Here is a 13,894-nt window from a genome sequence, read left to right on the forward strand (position 1 = left end):
AAGGTTCCACCTCGAGGCCGAACTTATCCGTTGTCTCTGCCTGAGACGCATTCTATGGAGGAATACATTAAAGAGAACCTAGCAAAGGGGTTCATTCGACCTTCTTCTTCCCCAGCCGGCGCAGGCTTCTTTTTTGTAAAAAAGAAAGATGGTGGTCTGCGGCCGTGCATCGACTACAGAGGTTTGAACGACATTACCATCAAGAACCGTTATCCTTTACCCCTGATTACTGAGCTCTTTGACAGAGTTAGCGGAGCTACCATCTTTACAAAGCTGGACTTGCGAGGTGCATACAATCTCATCCGGATCCGTGAGGGTGACGAGTGGAAGACCGCCTTTAACACCCGTGACGGACATTATGAGTACCTCGTCATGCCCTTCGGATTGAGCAATGCTCCAGCTGTCTTCCAGCATTTTGTCAATGAGATTTTCAGAGACATTCTATACCGTCATGTCGTGGTCTATCTAGACGATATCCTCATTTTTGCCAACGATTTAGAGGAACATCGTTTTTGGGTTAAAGAGGTTCTGTCCCGTCTCCGTGTCAATCATCTCTATTGCAAATTAGAAAAATGCGTCTTTGAAGTCAAGTCCATTCCGTTTCTAGGGTACATTGTGTCCGGTTCCGGACTAGAGATGGATCCTGAGAAACTACAAGCAATTCAGAATTGGCCGGTACACTTAACCCTCAAAGGGGTCCAGAGGTTCTTAGGGTTCGCCAATTATTACCGAAAGTTTATACGAGACTTTTCCACCATTGTGGCGCCTATTACTGCTTTCACCAAGAAGGGTGCTAACCCGTCCAAGTGGTCTGAAGAAGCCATGCAAGCTTTTCATCTTTTAAAACAGAGGTTCATCTCTGCGCCTGTCCTGAAACAGCCTGACATCGACTCTCCTTTCATCCTAGAGGTGGATGCCTCCTCCGTTGGAGTAGGAGCGGTGTTATCTCAGAGGGCTAAAGATGGTCATTTACATCCTTGCAGTTTCTTCTCCCGGAAGTTCTCCCCAGCTGAGCGCAACTATGCCATTGGCGACCAGGAGTTGCTAGCCATCAAGCTCGCTCTAGAAGAGTGGAGGTATCTGTTGGAGGGAGCTTCTCATTTAATCACCATACTTACAGACCACAAGAACCTTTTATACCTGAAGGGCGCACAATGTCTCAACCCTCGTCAGGCCAGATGGGCACTTTTCTTTTCCAGGTTCGACTTTAAACTCCAGTTCTGTCCGGGCTCTCAGAATCGCAAGGCCGATGCCCTTTCCCGCTCATGGGAGCAAGAAAATGAGTCAGAGTCTTCAGACAAGCATCCTATTATAAATCCGTTGGCATTCTCCACGGTAGGGATGGACTCTACGCCCCCATCAGGGAAAAGTTTTGTGAAGCCGATGCTAAGGAAGAAGCTCATGCATTGGGCCCATGCTTCCCGTTTTGCCGGACATACAGGTATCCAAAAAACCCTGGAGTTTATCTCTAGGTCCTATTGGTGGCCAACTCTGAAAAAGGACGTCTTGGAGTTTATTGCATCTTGCCCAAAGTGTGCCCAACATAAAGTATCCCGCCAGTCGCCTGCGGGGCAACTGGTTCCACTATCCGTTCCCCGTCGACCATGGACCCACTTGTCGATGGATTTCATTACAGACTTACCCATGTGCAACAAGTTCAATACCATCTGGGTGGTAGTTGACCGGTTCACCAAGATGGCACACTTCATTCCTCTCACCGGTCTTCCGTCAGCTTCCAAGTTGGCTCAAGTATTCATACAAGAGATCTTCCGACTCCACGGTCTTCCTGAAGAAATTATCTCAGATCGAGGAGTTCAATTCACAGCCAAATTCTGGCGAAGTTTATGTCAAGTCCTCCAAGTCAAGCTAAAGTTTTCCACGGCTTACCATCCTCAGACCAATGGTCAAACCGAGAGGGTGAATCAGGACTTGGAGGCCTTCCTCCGCATCTATGTGTCCTCCTCTCAAGATGACTGGGTTCAATTACTTCCCTGGGCCGAGTTCTGTCATAACAACCAGTATCATTCTTCATCTGCTTCAACACCATTCTTCACTAACTTTGGATTCCACCCTAAAGTTCCTGAGTTCCAACCGCTTCCAGCAACTTCTGTTCCCGCAGTGGATATCACCTTGCATCAGTTTGCCAATATCTGGAAGAGCGTACGATCAGCTCTGCTCAAGGCATCATTCAGGTACAAGAAGTTTGCGGATAAGAAGCGTCGAGCAGTTCCTGCTCTCAAGGTGGGTGATCGGGTATGGTTATCCACGAAAAATTTGAGGTTAAGAGTTCCCAGTATGAAGTTTGCACCTCGCTATATCGGTCCTTTCAAGATTGAACAAGTCATCAATCCTGTTGCTTACAGACTCCAGTTGCCTCCCTTCTTAAAAATACCCAGGACATTCCATGTTTCCCTGTTGAAACCGTTGATCTTGAATCGGTTTCATTCCTCACTTCCTCCAACTCCGAAAGTCCAAACTCAACGAGGCGTTGAGTATGAAGTGGCCAAGATCCTGGACTCACGTCACCGTTACGGTCAACTACAATATCTTATTGACTGGAAGGGTTATGGTCCTGAGGAACGTTCATGGACCAATGCTTCTGATGTCCATGCTCCTGCCTTGGTCCGGAGATTCCATTCCAAGTTTCCTCAAAAGCCAAAGAAGTGTCCTGGGGCCACTCCTAAAGGGGGGGGTGCTGTCACGATCCGGGTATCTGGACGCCATTTCTTACCCATCAGATGCCTCCTAAGGCTGGCTCAGCGCTCCAGGACCGGATCCCATCTGTTATCCTAATGTTCACATTCCTGCATCCTCTCCTGTCTTTCTGAGACGCTGTCACAGTAATGCCTTATTACATCTGGCATGGCGTCTCCCGCGGCCTCCGCCGCCGTCCCTGAGCTTCTGCATGCAGAGTGTCAGAGTGGCGATTACGTCAGCCGCGGCCTCCGCTGTGTCCGCGTGGTTGGATGTGCACTTGTCAGCCTGGCGTCTCCTGTCTCCAGTGGCCGGCGCCGCCATTACTGTTTTCATTACCACATGGATTACAAACCAAACTTCCCTCCAAGTGTCTGCATGGGCGCAGCCATCTTGGATTCTGTCAGCTGATCATTTCCTCCAATCTGTTGTCAGTATTGTTAATCTGCATAATTGCCTAGCCAATCCCTTCCTTGCTGCAGGTATAAATACACTGTGCCTGAGCAAGGAAGGCGTCAGTGCTTTGGTTGTCAAACCTAGTTCCTGTTTGTCTCTCTCCTGTGATTGTCTTCCTGGTTCCAGCTCCTGTCTCAAGACTTCCACCATAGAGACCCGCACCAGCATTCCACCTGCGGTGTAGCCTGACTCTCCAATCCATTGTGGATTCATCTGTTTCCAGCTACAACATTACCTGCTTCCAGCTCAGCTTCCAGCAGAGTACAGCTTCCCTTAAAGGGCCGGTGTCCTTTCTACACTTTACCACTCTCCACCGGTATTATTATTTCTCCGCTCTCAAGTTCTACATTTCAGTTCATATTTCATCGCTCCCAAGTTCATTTATTATTTAACTGGTTCCAGCCAGTATCCACTCCGTGCTAACAACAGTCTGGTTCCAGCCAGTATCCACAGCAGCTGTTTTACCTTCAGCAACCCAGCTTTTCCTGGAACACCAGCTGGCACAATCCTGGGTTATCTCCATTGCTACAGTCGGGCCTGGTAAGGACTTTCCATCTAGAAGATCATAAGAACTATCTCACACTACCAGTGCCCTGTGGCTCCTGCCATCCTGTAGTACCCAGGAACTGTATTTATTATTTGCTGACTTTTACGTTTTCTTTTACTGCTGCTGTGTTGCGGAGTTGTCATAATAAACATCATTGACTTTTATCCAAGTTGTCGTGGTCACGCCTTCGGGCAGTTATTATTCATGTTACTTACATGTCATGGGGTCTGATACAACCTCCCAGGTTCCGGTACATCTCAGCCCCTACAACTGAGGCTGCCTCCCGTCAGCTCAGGCCCTCAGTTGTGACAATGAGAAAGTGTGTCCAAACTTTTGACTGGTATTGTAGTACAACAATCCCCTTATAGCACTATAATTCTCCTACGTGTAGCAGTGTACCCCAATGGAATGTGTAAGAGTGTGACAATGTAAAACAGTAATGATACTTGCGTGTCTGGAGGGAATCAGGACCTCCCACAGAAGCACCTGCTCCCAGGTCACTACTTCCCTTGTGATGGCTCCATTCTGGGCTTGCTTTCGGCACCACTTGTGTGTCTGTACTTTTTGGGAATCCAGTTTGTTTTTAATGATTTCCTGTATATTCGTTACAGATACATGAATAGAACAGGGAAAACAATTTGTATATTTTCAAGTTGTTTTCCTGTACCATTTGTTCGTCAAATGCAGACATTATTACTGCATAAACTATATAGATGCTTTGAATCTTTGTGATCAAAAGAGGAATGTAAATTACCAGTACCTGGTAATGTGAGCTGTATTGTGTCTCCTGACTATGGGGGTCATTCCGAGTTGATCGTAGCTGTGCTAAATTTAGCACAGCTATGATCAGGTACTCAGACATGCGAGGGGACACCCAGCACAGGGCTAGTCTGCCCCGCATGTCAGTGCCAGCCTTCCCCCTGCAGAATTGCAAAAGCATCACACAGCAGTGATGCTTTTGCATTTGAGGAGTAACTCCCGGCCAGCGCAGCTTCTGTGGCTGGTTGGGAGAACCTCTTCACTGCCTGGGTCGCAGCGGCTGCGTGTGACATCATGCAGCCGCCACGGCCCGCCCCCCCAATGGTCCGGCCATGCCTGCGTTGGCTGGGCCGTGCCCCCTAAATGGCAGCTTAACACTGCCGTCCAGCCCCCTCCTGCTCAGCAACCGCCTCTGCCTGTCAATCAGGCAGAGTCGATCGCTAGGGAACAATGGCCTTCGGCCATTTAGCATGCACAGGCGCACTGCGGCGCCGGTGCATGCGCAGATCCGACCCGATCACTGTGCTGCGATAAACTGCAGCGAGTTATCGTGTCGGAATGACCCCCAATATACAAAGAATTTTTCTGGGTTTTTTAGATTACTAAAGGCTTTTTATAAGTCACTTTGTGACTAGAGCAGCTCCATTAATAGACTTGCTAAAAACATTGTCCTGATCGGCTGGAGTGGACCAGTGTTGCTAATTGTTACAGGTGGGTTAAGTTTGAGGAGACCCAGATGGGTGGATTCCCAGAAAAGTACTTCAACAAATAACTTGAATATATAAATATGAATTTATTGTATACTTAGCTAAGGTTATTGATCAATTCAGCAGATGTTCAATGCAGCAATCACATCAGCATACTCAGGAGCCTTGCCCTCTGCGTCTAGAGGCTGAGTTATATTCAGATCATCTTGGCACTTCTGCAGTCCGTGTTTCATCCAGGCTGATTTAACATTGACAATTTCTAGCTTATATAGGTTGGAAAACTCCTGAATAAGCAATTTCATGGGTACAAAGGTCAATTAGGAAATATACATAAATGCTAAGAAACAGTAGGGGGCACTGTTGCCTCAATTTTGAGTGTTAGAAATAACATATATACAATGTTTAACGTGAATCATATGGATTTAATATTCAAGGTGAACAATTGTTCCAGGATTAGAGAGCAAGGATTCCTATGTTGACATACTGTATGTCCAACTCCAAACACTTGTCTTGTCTGGTCTCATATAATCAGGCAATGGACATTGCCCTTGCTTGTAAAATATACCTTTGTCAGAAATACTGACACGCACAGAAACATATCAGTTTGTAATAAATATATATATTTTTTTTCTTCCCTGCATTAAATATACAGTATATATTCCCCCTTCTTGTCCTATTAAAAACATATTATATTCATAACAAACACCAACCACCTTTATAAAGATATAAAATACAACACTGATATAATAATCAAATGAAGTTAAAAACATGAATTGTGTATAGTCAGTATACAACCTGACATGTAATAGGTAACTAGTACTATCTTCAGTATGTTTAAGTTATACTTTGCATTGGTGCTAAAACACCTGAAAGCATGAGATTGATAATAGTGATACTTATTTTTGTATCACTCTTGAGACTCCACCCTCTGCTCTCAGGTGGTTTTGAACCATATACCTTGCCAAGTTATATCCTGTATCAGTAATCATCTTAACATTTTCTAAACTAGAACAAAATTTACCTATTAACCATATACCACATTTATTCACCAAATATTTTGTTGAAAACATAAGCAAAGCATATCCTATTAGGTGTAGGATTCCTATGAGCAACCCTTTTAATCCAGAGAAACAATTTGTTGTATTAAACCAGTATATCATATTCTGGATCATTATGAAATTTCCTTTACTCCTCCTTTAACTTCAGTATTTGCTTGATATGGGCCGTTATAGGGTCAATAATGTCTGTAAAGTCTAGTTCAATAAAGTCTTGGAATATTGCTTAATGTATGTATCCAAGCAATACTGTATATGTTTCGAGTTCAATTTCCCATAATAATGTAAATAGAAATGCTGTGCCATCCATCTTGTGCAAATGTGTTATCTACATGGGCTCTTTCTTGTACAAAAACCTTCTCTCTAGCCATTGTCATTACAGGCACATCTCGAATGAAGTCCTCTCATCTCCTCTTTCAACCAGTGTAGAAGAAATTAGCCTATTGGCTTGAGAACAATAGTCAGTGGGCCTAATTCAGAGTTGATCACAGCAGCAAATTTGTTAGCAGTTGGGCAAAACCATGTGCACTGCAGGAGGGGCAGATATAACATGTGCAGAGAGAGTTAGATTTGGGTGGGGTGTGTTCAAACTGAAATCTAAATTGCAGTGTAAAAATAGAGCAGCCAGTATTTATCCTGCACAGAAACAAAATAACCCACCCAAATATAAAGGGCCCCATACACTAGGATGATAATGCCCAATTTCATCCGATTTGGGGCATTTGGCCTGATATATCGGATGAAATCGGGCATTTTGGAGGCGTTTCCGATCCGATCTGATCTGATGCATGTCCCCATGAGCATCGGATCAGATCCTCCAGATTGAATGTGCTGCACGCCTGCGTTGGCCGGACCGCACCCCGAAAATGGTGGGCAAATGCCACCGTGCCGCCCCCTCCCACCCACTGACTGCCTCTGCCTGTCAATCAGGCAGTGGCGATCACTAGGCAACGATGGCCATCAGCCATCTGGCATGTGCCGGTGCACTGCAGCGCCGGCGCATGCACTGTTCTGACCCATCGCACTGCTGCAAAAAGCTGCAGTGTGCGATCGGGTCCAAATGACACCCTCAGTTATTGTGTCTGTACGCCATTCAAGATATAGGCGTGCATGTGAGCATGTTCCATGTCAGCAACTGTCCATATAGATACCATGTCAGCAACCATCCACATAGGCTTGACAATTGTCCAGTTTCAATATGGGGGGAGGAAAGGGATGGGGGAAACTTGAGCACTGGTGGTGAGATATAATATACCACTGAATGAATTGGAAAAACCACAATAGTTTGAAATTACGTCCTTCAATGAAGGGTACTATAACAATAACTCATGTGGAGGTGCACCCCTGAGAGTAAGCAATAGTGTCCCAAAAAAGAAGAAAAATAGACTCTCGTTTCTTGGGGGGCACTCATTGAAAGATATTACATAAAATCTAACTTTTATTGATTATCATTAGAAAAATGTTGCCACAAACCAAGACTAGGACATGAATATGTACACATAAATACCAAAATTCACAAAAAAAACAAAAACAACAAAAAACAACAAAAAAAACACGCCTAAATTTACGCGTGGTATGAACACACCGTGGGGAGATACACGTGACCTGGTCAGGGTCAATGTTATTGATCCTGACAATAGTTCCTGCAATAATAAGCATTGACAGTCCCCTAACAAGAGGAGACAAATTGTAGGATGATATAGTCGGCTAAAACAAGAAGCGGTAGCCCTATAGATAGATTTACCATAAATTTCAGCCTGTTGTAATGGATGCTACTGGCGTATAATATAAGTAACAATAACAGTGTTGATTAGTATGTGTCCAAACTTCATAGCACATACAATCTCCCCATCGATTGCATATCATATGTTCCCTTAGAGAGGTAGTAGCGAAATATTCTAATAATTATTCAAGATCTAGGATATAAATCTCCATAATATGAGTAAAAAATGATCCTGTAATTGTCTTAGTGCAAATACTATTGATTTTCTCAGTGCAGTGTACCGGTAAGCCTATTATTAGTAGAATTGGTAATTTCTTGGTAAAAAATGTCCACTATATATAACACCCTGATCCGCGTCTCAGGTATTGGCAGGTTATTGCTGATTGAATTTGTTGTCTGGGCAGAAATATCTAGTATGCCTCAACACTGTAGCAATAAATGTATCAGTCTTGCTCCTCATATGTAACCATCATATTGATATTAAGAAATCAGTATAACAGGGTATACATCTAACATATCCTCTAATACATGTATGTAAAAAGATGGCTTAAAGAGGTAAGGAGCATATGAATGAGCTGGTATAAATTGCAGAAAAGGGGAAGAAAAGGCACTCCCATCATTGATGCAGTGGGGTGGCTTCTGTTTACTGTGTGACATGCATTAATACAGTAAATGAGCGTGTCCCTCCTGCACCTAAGGGTTGGAAACAGAGAGAATGCTTCTACTTTTGAAAAGTTCACCCTCGGGCACCCTGATGTAACAGCGCAGGGGGTCCTCTGAGTTCTCCTTATGACAATGAGAGAGCATCGAAAAAAGATCCCAATCCGGGAATTCACTAAGCACAAATCTCGGCAGTGTTTGGACTATTCGTAATGGTTTGAATGACAACGTTCACAAATACGAATTAATAGACCATCGGTCAAACGCGGCTGTTATTACATAGAATACGGGAATTCACTATTCATTCGTATTTGGGTGTTAGTCTCTGAGTGTTCAAATGCGGTCGTATTTTTTTGCAATTCGTTAAAAAAAGCGGCAAAAAAATAGACATGCTTTTTCCAGTCGTGTTTACATGTGTTGCAAATAAAAAAACACTCACACCTGAATTAGGATGCCTATAAAAGGATGTTAGGCCCATTTCAATACACCTACACTCAGAAATGGCAGCAGGACTGTGGGCCAGTGATCTTTTGTGTGCTGTGGGATTCCTCAGACTCAGACATCAGCCTGTAAGTAACCAGGGCTAAGAAACTGAACATGGTCAGCAGGTTGTACAGGTTCCGCGGAGGCTGCGCAGGCCTAGTTTTTTAGGGGGCGTTTAAACTTGAACTCATTGTCCGATGATAAGGTCATACAGATGTTCCGTCTAAATCGTAACATCATTTTCCGTCTGTATGACCTTGTCAAACTGCGCTAAACCCTGAGACAGCAGGCTCTCGCTCTGTCTCAGGCCTGCACAAACTCCTGGCTGTGTTGCACTTTCTGGCTACTGGCAGCTTTCAGGCTGTGTCTGGGAATGTCTTAGGAATCTCACAGCCCTCATTTTCCAGAATCTTAACACAGGTGATGTATACCTAACTACCTCTTCTGTTTTGTGTTTGTTTTAATTTCTCGGTGGCCAGTTCTGTCCTAAAATCTCATGTTTATTGTTCTTTAAAATATACACACAGGTGTTGGCTGTTTTGCAGCCCCACATCGAGGCCTCAATCTGCTTCCCTACCCAGGAGTCTCAGTGGCATGCCATCAGGGTAGATTTCTATGAGCTGGCTGGCATGCCCAATGTGCTTGGAGCCATAGATTGCACACACATTCAGCTGAGACCACCTAGGGGCAGGCAGCACATATATACAAACCGCCATTTTGAACACTCCACAAATGTGCAGGTGGTTTGTGATGCAAATCTCAAAATAATGAGTGTTGGTGCTGGTTACCCTGGGGGCTGCCATGACTCCTTCATCCTCAGTCAGTCATCCCTCTTTGATAAGTTTGAGGACGGACAAATGCCAGATGGATGGCTGCTAGGTATGTAATTTGATATGTGTAGGCCTGCGTATACTTTGTCCAAATACAGGTGCAGATGTATTAACCTGTAGAAGGCATAAGGAAGTGAGAAACCAGTGATCTGTGCAAGGTGATAAAGGCACCAGCCAATCAGCTCCAATATGTAAATGAACATTTAGGAACAGATTGTCTGCTGCCTCTATTACCTTGCACATATCACTGGTTTTTCACTTCCTTATGCCTTCTCCAGGTTAATACATCTGCCCCACAGTGTGTTACTTATGTGTTGCTGTATCTTAACATGAATCACGTTACTATATCTGTCTTTTAGGTGATGGAGGATGTGGCTGTTTCTCTTGGCTTCTAACTCCATTGTCCCGACCTGATACCCCTGCTGAACACAATTACAATCATGCACATAAGTCCACGCGGAATGTGATAGAAAGATGTTTTGGTGTGCTGAAATCTAGGTTTCGGTGTCTGGATAAGTCTGGTGGCCTTTTGTTGTATAGTCCCTCCAAGGTGACTCAAATTGTGTTCTGCTGCTGCTTTCTTCATAACATGTGTTTGCAACAACATCTGCCACATGTTGAGGAGGAGGAGGAGGAGGAGGAGGAGGAAGAAAGCAGCCAGCAAGCAGAGGAATTAGAGACATCTGGTGATACTTGGAGTACAGATGTAGGGAGGCAGGTTAGGCAAGAGATCATCAATCGCTATTTCTAAGGTAAGCTTGGTTTGCTTATTTCATTTGTTGTGTAATCATAAATAGATGTTTTGCCTTTTCCCCCCAAAACCATTACTCAGAATGTGTCTCCTTGACACATACAAACATACCCTCGCTTTATGAAAAACAAATGTCGCATGTGTATTGTGTGTATTTTTATTCTCAAAACAACAGATTATTAGTGGCATGCATTAAGTCTGGATAAGTGATCGTAAACTTGCAGTGCTAATTTATTACAAGGCCACATAATCCATTTAGTATTTCACTTTATCATTGTGTGCAACGTCCTAATGCACAGGTTCACAAACTCGGCCCTCAGGACCACACACAGTGCATGTTTTTCACGTAACCCAGTAGAAGCACAGGTGTATGAATTACTCACAGACATATGTTAAAAGGTTCACAGGTGGAGCTAATTATGTCACTTGTGATTCTGTGAGGAGACCTGCAAAACATGCACTGTGTGGGTTCCTGAGGGCCGAGTTTGAGAACCTGTGTTCCCAAAAAACACTCCTCAACATATAATATGTTAGCCTTGAGGAATACGTGTGTCCCTATGTGTGATGCACCATCATATTTGAGACACACAAATTTACTGTAATCTGGATTAATTTATTTCCTAATGTTTGATGCTGTAAACTTGATGATGTGTAAGTAAATACACAGTTTGCCACACATATACATTATTATACACATTCTTTGATTTTTGTTGTAAAAGTACATATTTTTTTGTTTCAGCATCATGTGTAAAAACTTTCTTACTAATTTTTAACACACACAAACATGTCCCAACAATACTGACATTCATTTTGTCAATGTTTTTAAAACAAAACAAAGCCACCATATTACAAGCTTTTTACGCAACTCAATTGTGTTCTTCTTGTAATGTTGTATAGAGAATAAAGCTAAAATATGTATCAATAACATTGTAATTTGGGTTGTCTGCAGGGATTGAGAATGATTGGAATCTAGAAAGAGTAATGATTAGAAAAAAATCAAGTGGTCAGTTTACTTCCTGCTAACATGTATGTGTGGCTCCATCAACATTTCCCTCCTCCAATACCCCAAAAAAATTGTAAAGAATAAATGTGCGTACAAATTTTATGTTTTTGTTTGTACCACTTATAATTAATGATGTTGAAAAAAGTGTCAAGGAGCTAAGTGTTATATATTTTTTGCCAAAAATACACTTAATAACTATTTTGAGTTACTTATCACAAATGTCTAACTTTAATTTTTTTCACATTTTTTTGGTGGCTGCTTGTCCTGCCCTTTGCCTTTAGCACTGTCATGTTGTCGTGCTCTGGTGGAGTGTCTTGGTGGTGATGACACTGGCGTGATATTTGGAGTAGTCGTACCAGAACTGCTGCTTGTTTGCTGTTGGTGCATGCATCTGAGTGTTTCATTCAGGTTAGTGAGGGTGGCATTGAGTTCACGTGTAGCAGCATTTTGATTGTCTACTATTCGGAATAAACTTTCATTAATCTTTTGATTGTTTTGAAAAATGCTCATATAACTTTGCTGTTGCCTGTGCTGTTCTTCCATTATGCGCTGAAAGTTGCCCATGACCTGTGTAATGTCTGTATGCATGAGTTCCATGGTATTGCCTATTCTGGTTGTTTGTTAATTTTGTCTACTCAGATTTCTTGATATTCTTCTGAGGTGAGATGGTAGGCTTGCAAACATTTGTGTCTGCTTACGCAGGCAATCTTCATTAGTGGCCTGCTGTCTAGCCCAAATGGACCAAAACACCTGATCAGGGCCTTGTGTTCCTGGTGTTGTTGGGCTGTGCTGTGGTGGTGGTGTGCTTTGCTGTGGTGGTGTACTCACAGGTGCTGGGGGGCTCATTCCTTGCATTAATGGCAGCATTTCTAAGATGTTTGTCTCCTCCATGTCACTGTGTTGCTGTTGTTGCGGAGGGATGCTGTTCCCAGGACTAGAAGCTGAAATGTTAAACAAATCTCCATTAGCTATCCATATGTTTGAGAAATGAAAACAAATCACTACACATGGAACACATGTCATTCACTGTTGCTGTCCACTATTCTGCCTAGCAACATCATCACTCATAGCTTAAATACATACATATGCCTGTTTGTGGCAAATGTGTCTGGTTGCTTAATTGTGAAAGCAAACACTTTAGTTTTATTGTAGCTCACACATACTCCACCATAAAAACACATTGGAATACATAATGTGTTACCTTATAGCTTTGTTCAAACAAACATAGTAATGTTTTTATATGTATTTTGCCATGTTACCTCAAACACACATGTGTAATTTGGAAAAACAACCTTACTTTTTGCAATAAAACCAACATGCTTTTTTGTTGCAGCATCTTACACACAATGTCATACTGCATGGCTCAAGTGGACATACATATCTTTACTGGATGTGGACAAGGCCATTTAGCTTGGATTCCATTTCAGCTTTTACTTACTGCGGTAAGTATTTAAGTTTTTGATGTGTTTTGACTTAATGCGGTTATGAAATATTTTGATGATGTTCTGAAATTTTACACATTTATTTCAGTTTGATACTCACAATCAAGATGAGGAGAGTGTGGATGACGTCTTGGAGGTGTGTCCAAAATTTGGAGTGGGGGGACAGAACATACGGATGATAATCTTCATGGAGGGGTAGCCTGCTGTGTTTGGACCGGGACATACGACCTTGCTTTCTTTTCGGTCACAGGTTTTTTGTGGTGATGTCTTTCAGAAGTGCCACTTCTGCTGCTCCATACTTCTTTTGATGGACCTTTTAATGAAAGTACAATTTTGTTATGGCCATTCCTTTACAAGCATACCCTATACTACAATGGACACTTTACCTGCTTCCGCAGCGTCGTCATCATCATCAGATGTGATAGGAGTTACTGGCCGTCGAGTAGTACTGCTTTTTCTAACACTGTATAAAATAAAAAATAAAACATTTTTCATGCTATTGTGTATACATCCACCCATTATGCTTATAAATATTTATTCTTTTAGAAATGCTTGGTTTTTATTTATAAAAAACATAAGGACCGGAAATACAAAAAGTAAAAAAAAAAAGTAAAAACATTGACCAAAACACATAAGCACTATGGCAACATCAACACAGGAAAACATGTACAGGACACTGACATAGGCCACAAGTTAAAGAAAAACAAACAAAAAAAAACACACACATCTTCATTTTGTATTGAAAGGATAAATATTACAGATGCAATATATAAATTGCTCTGTG

The sequence above is a fragment of the Pseudophryne corroboree genome, chromosome 10 (assembly GCF_028390025.1).
Source record: "Pseudophryne corroboree isolate aPseCor3 chromosome 10, aPseCor3.hap2, whole genome shotgun sequence".
In the NCBI taxonomy this organism is placed as follows: Eukaryota; Metazoa; Chordata; class Amphibia; order Anura; family Myobatrachidae; genus Pseudophryne; species Pseudophryne corroboree.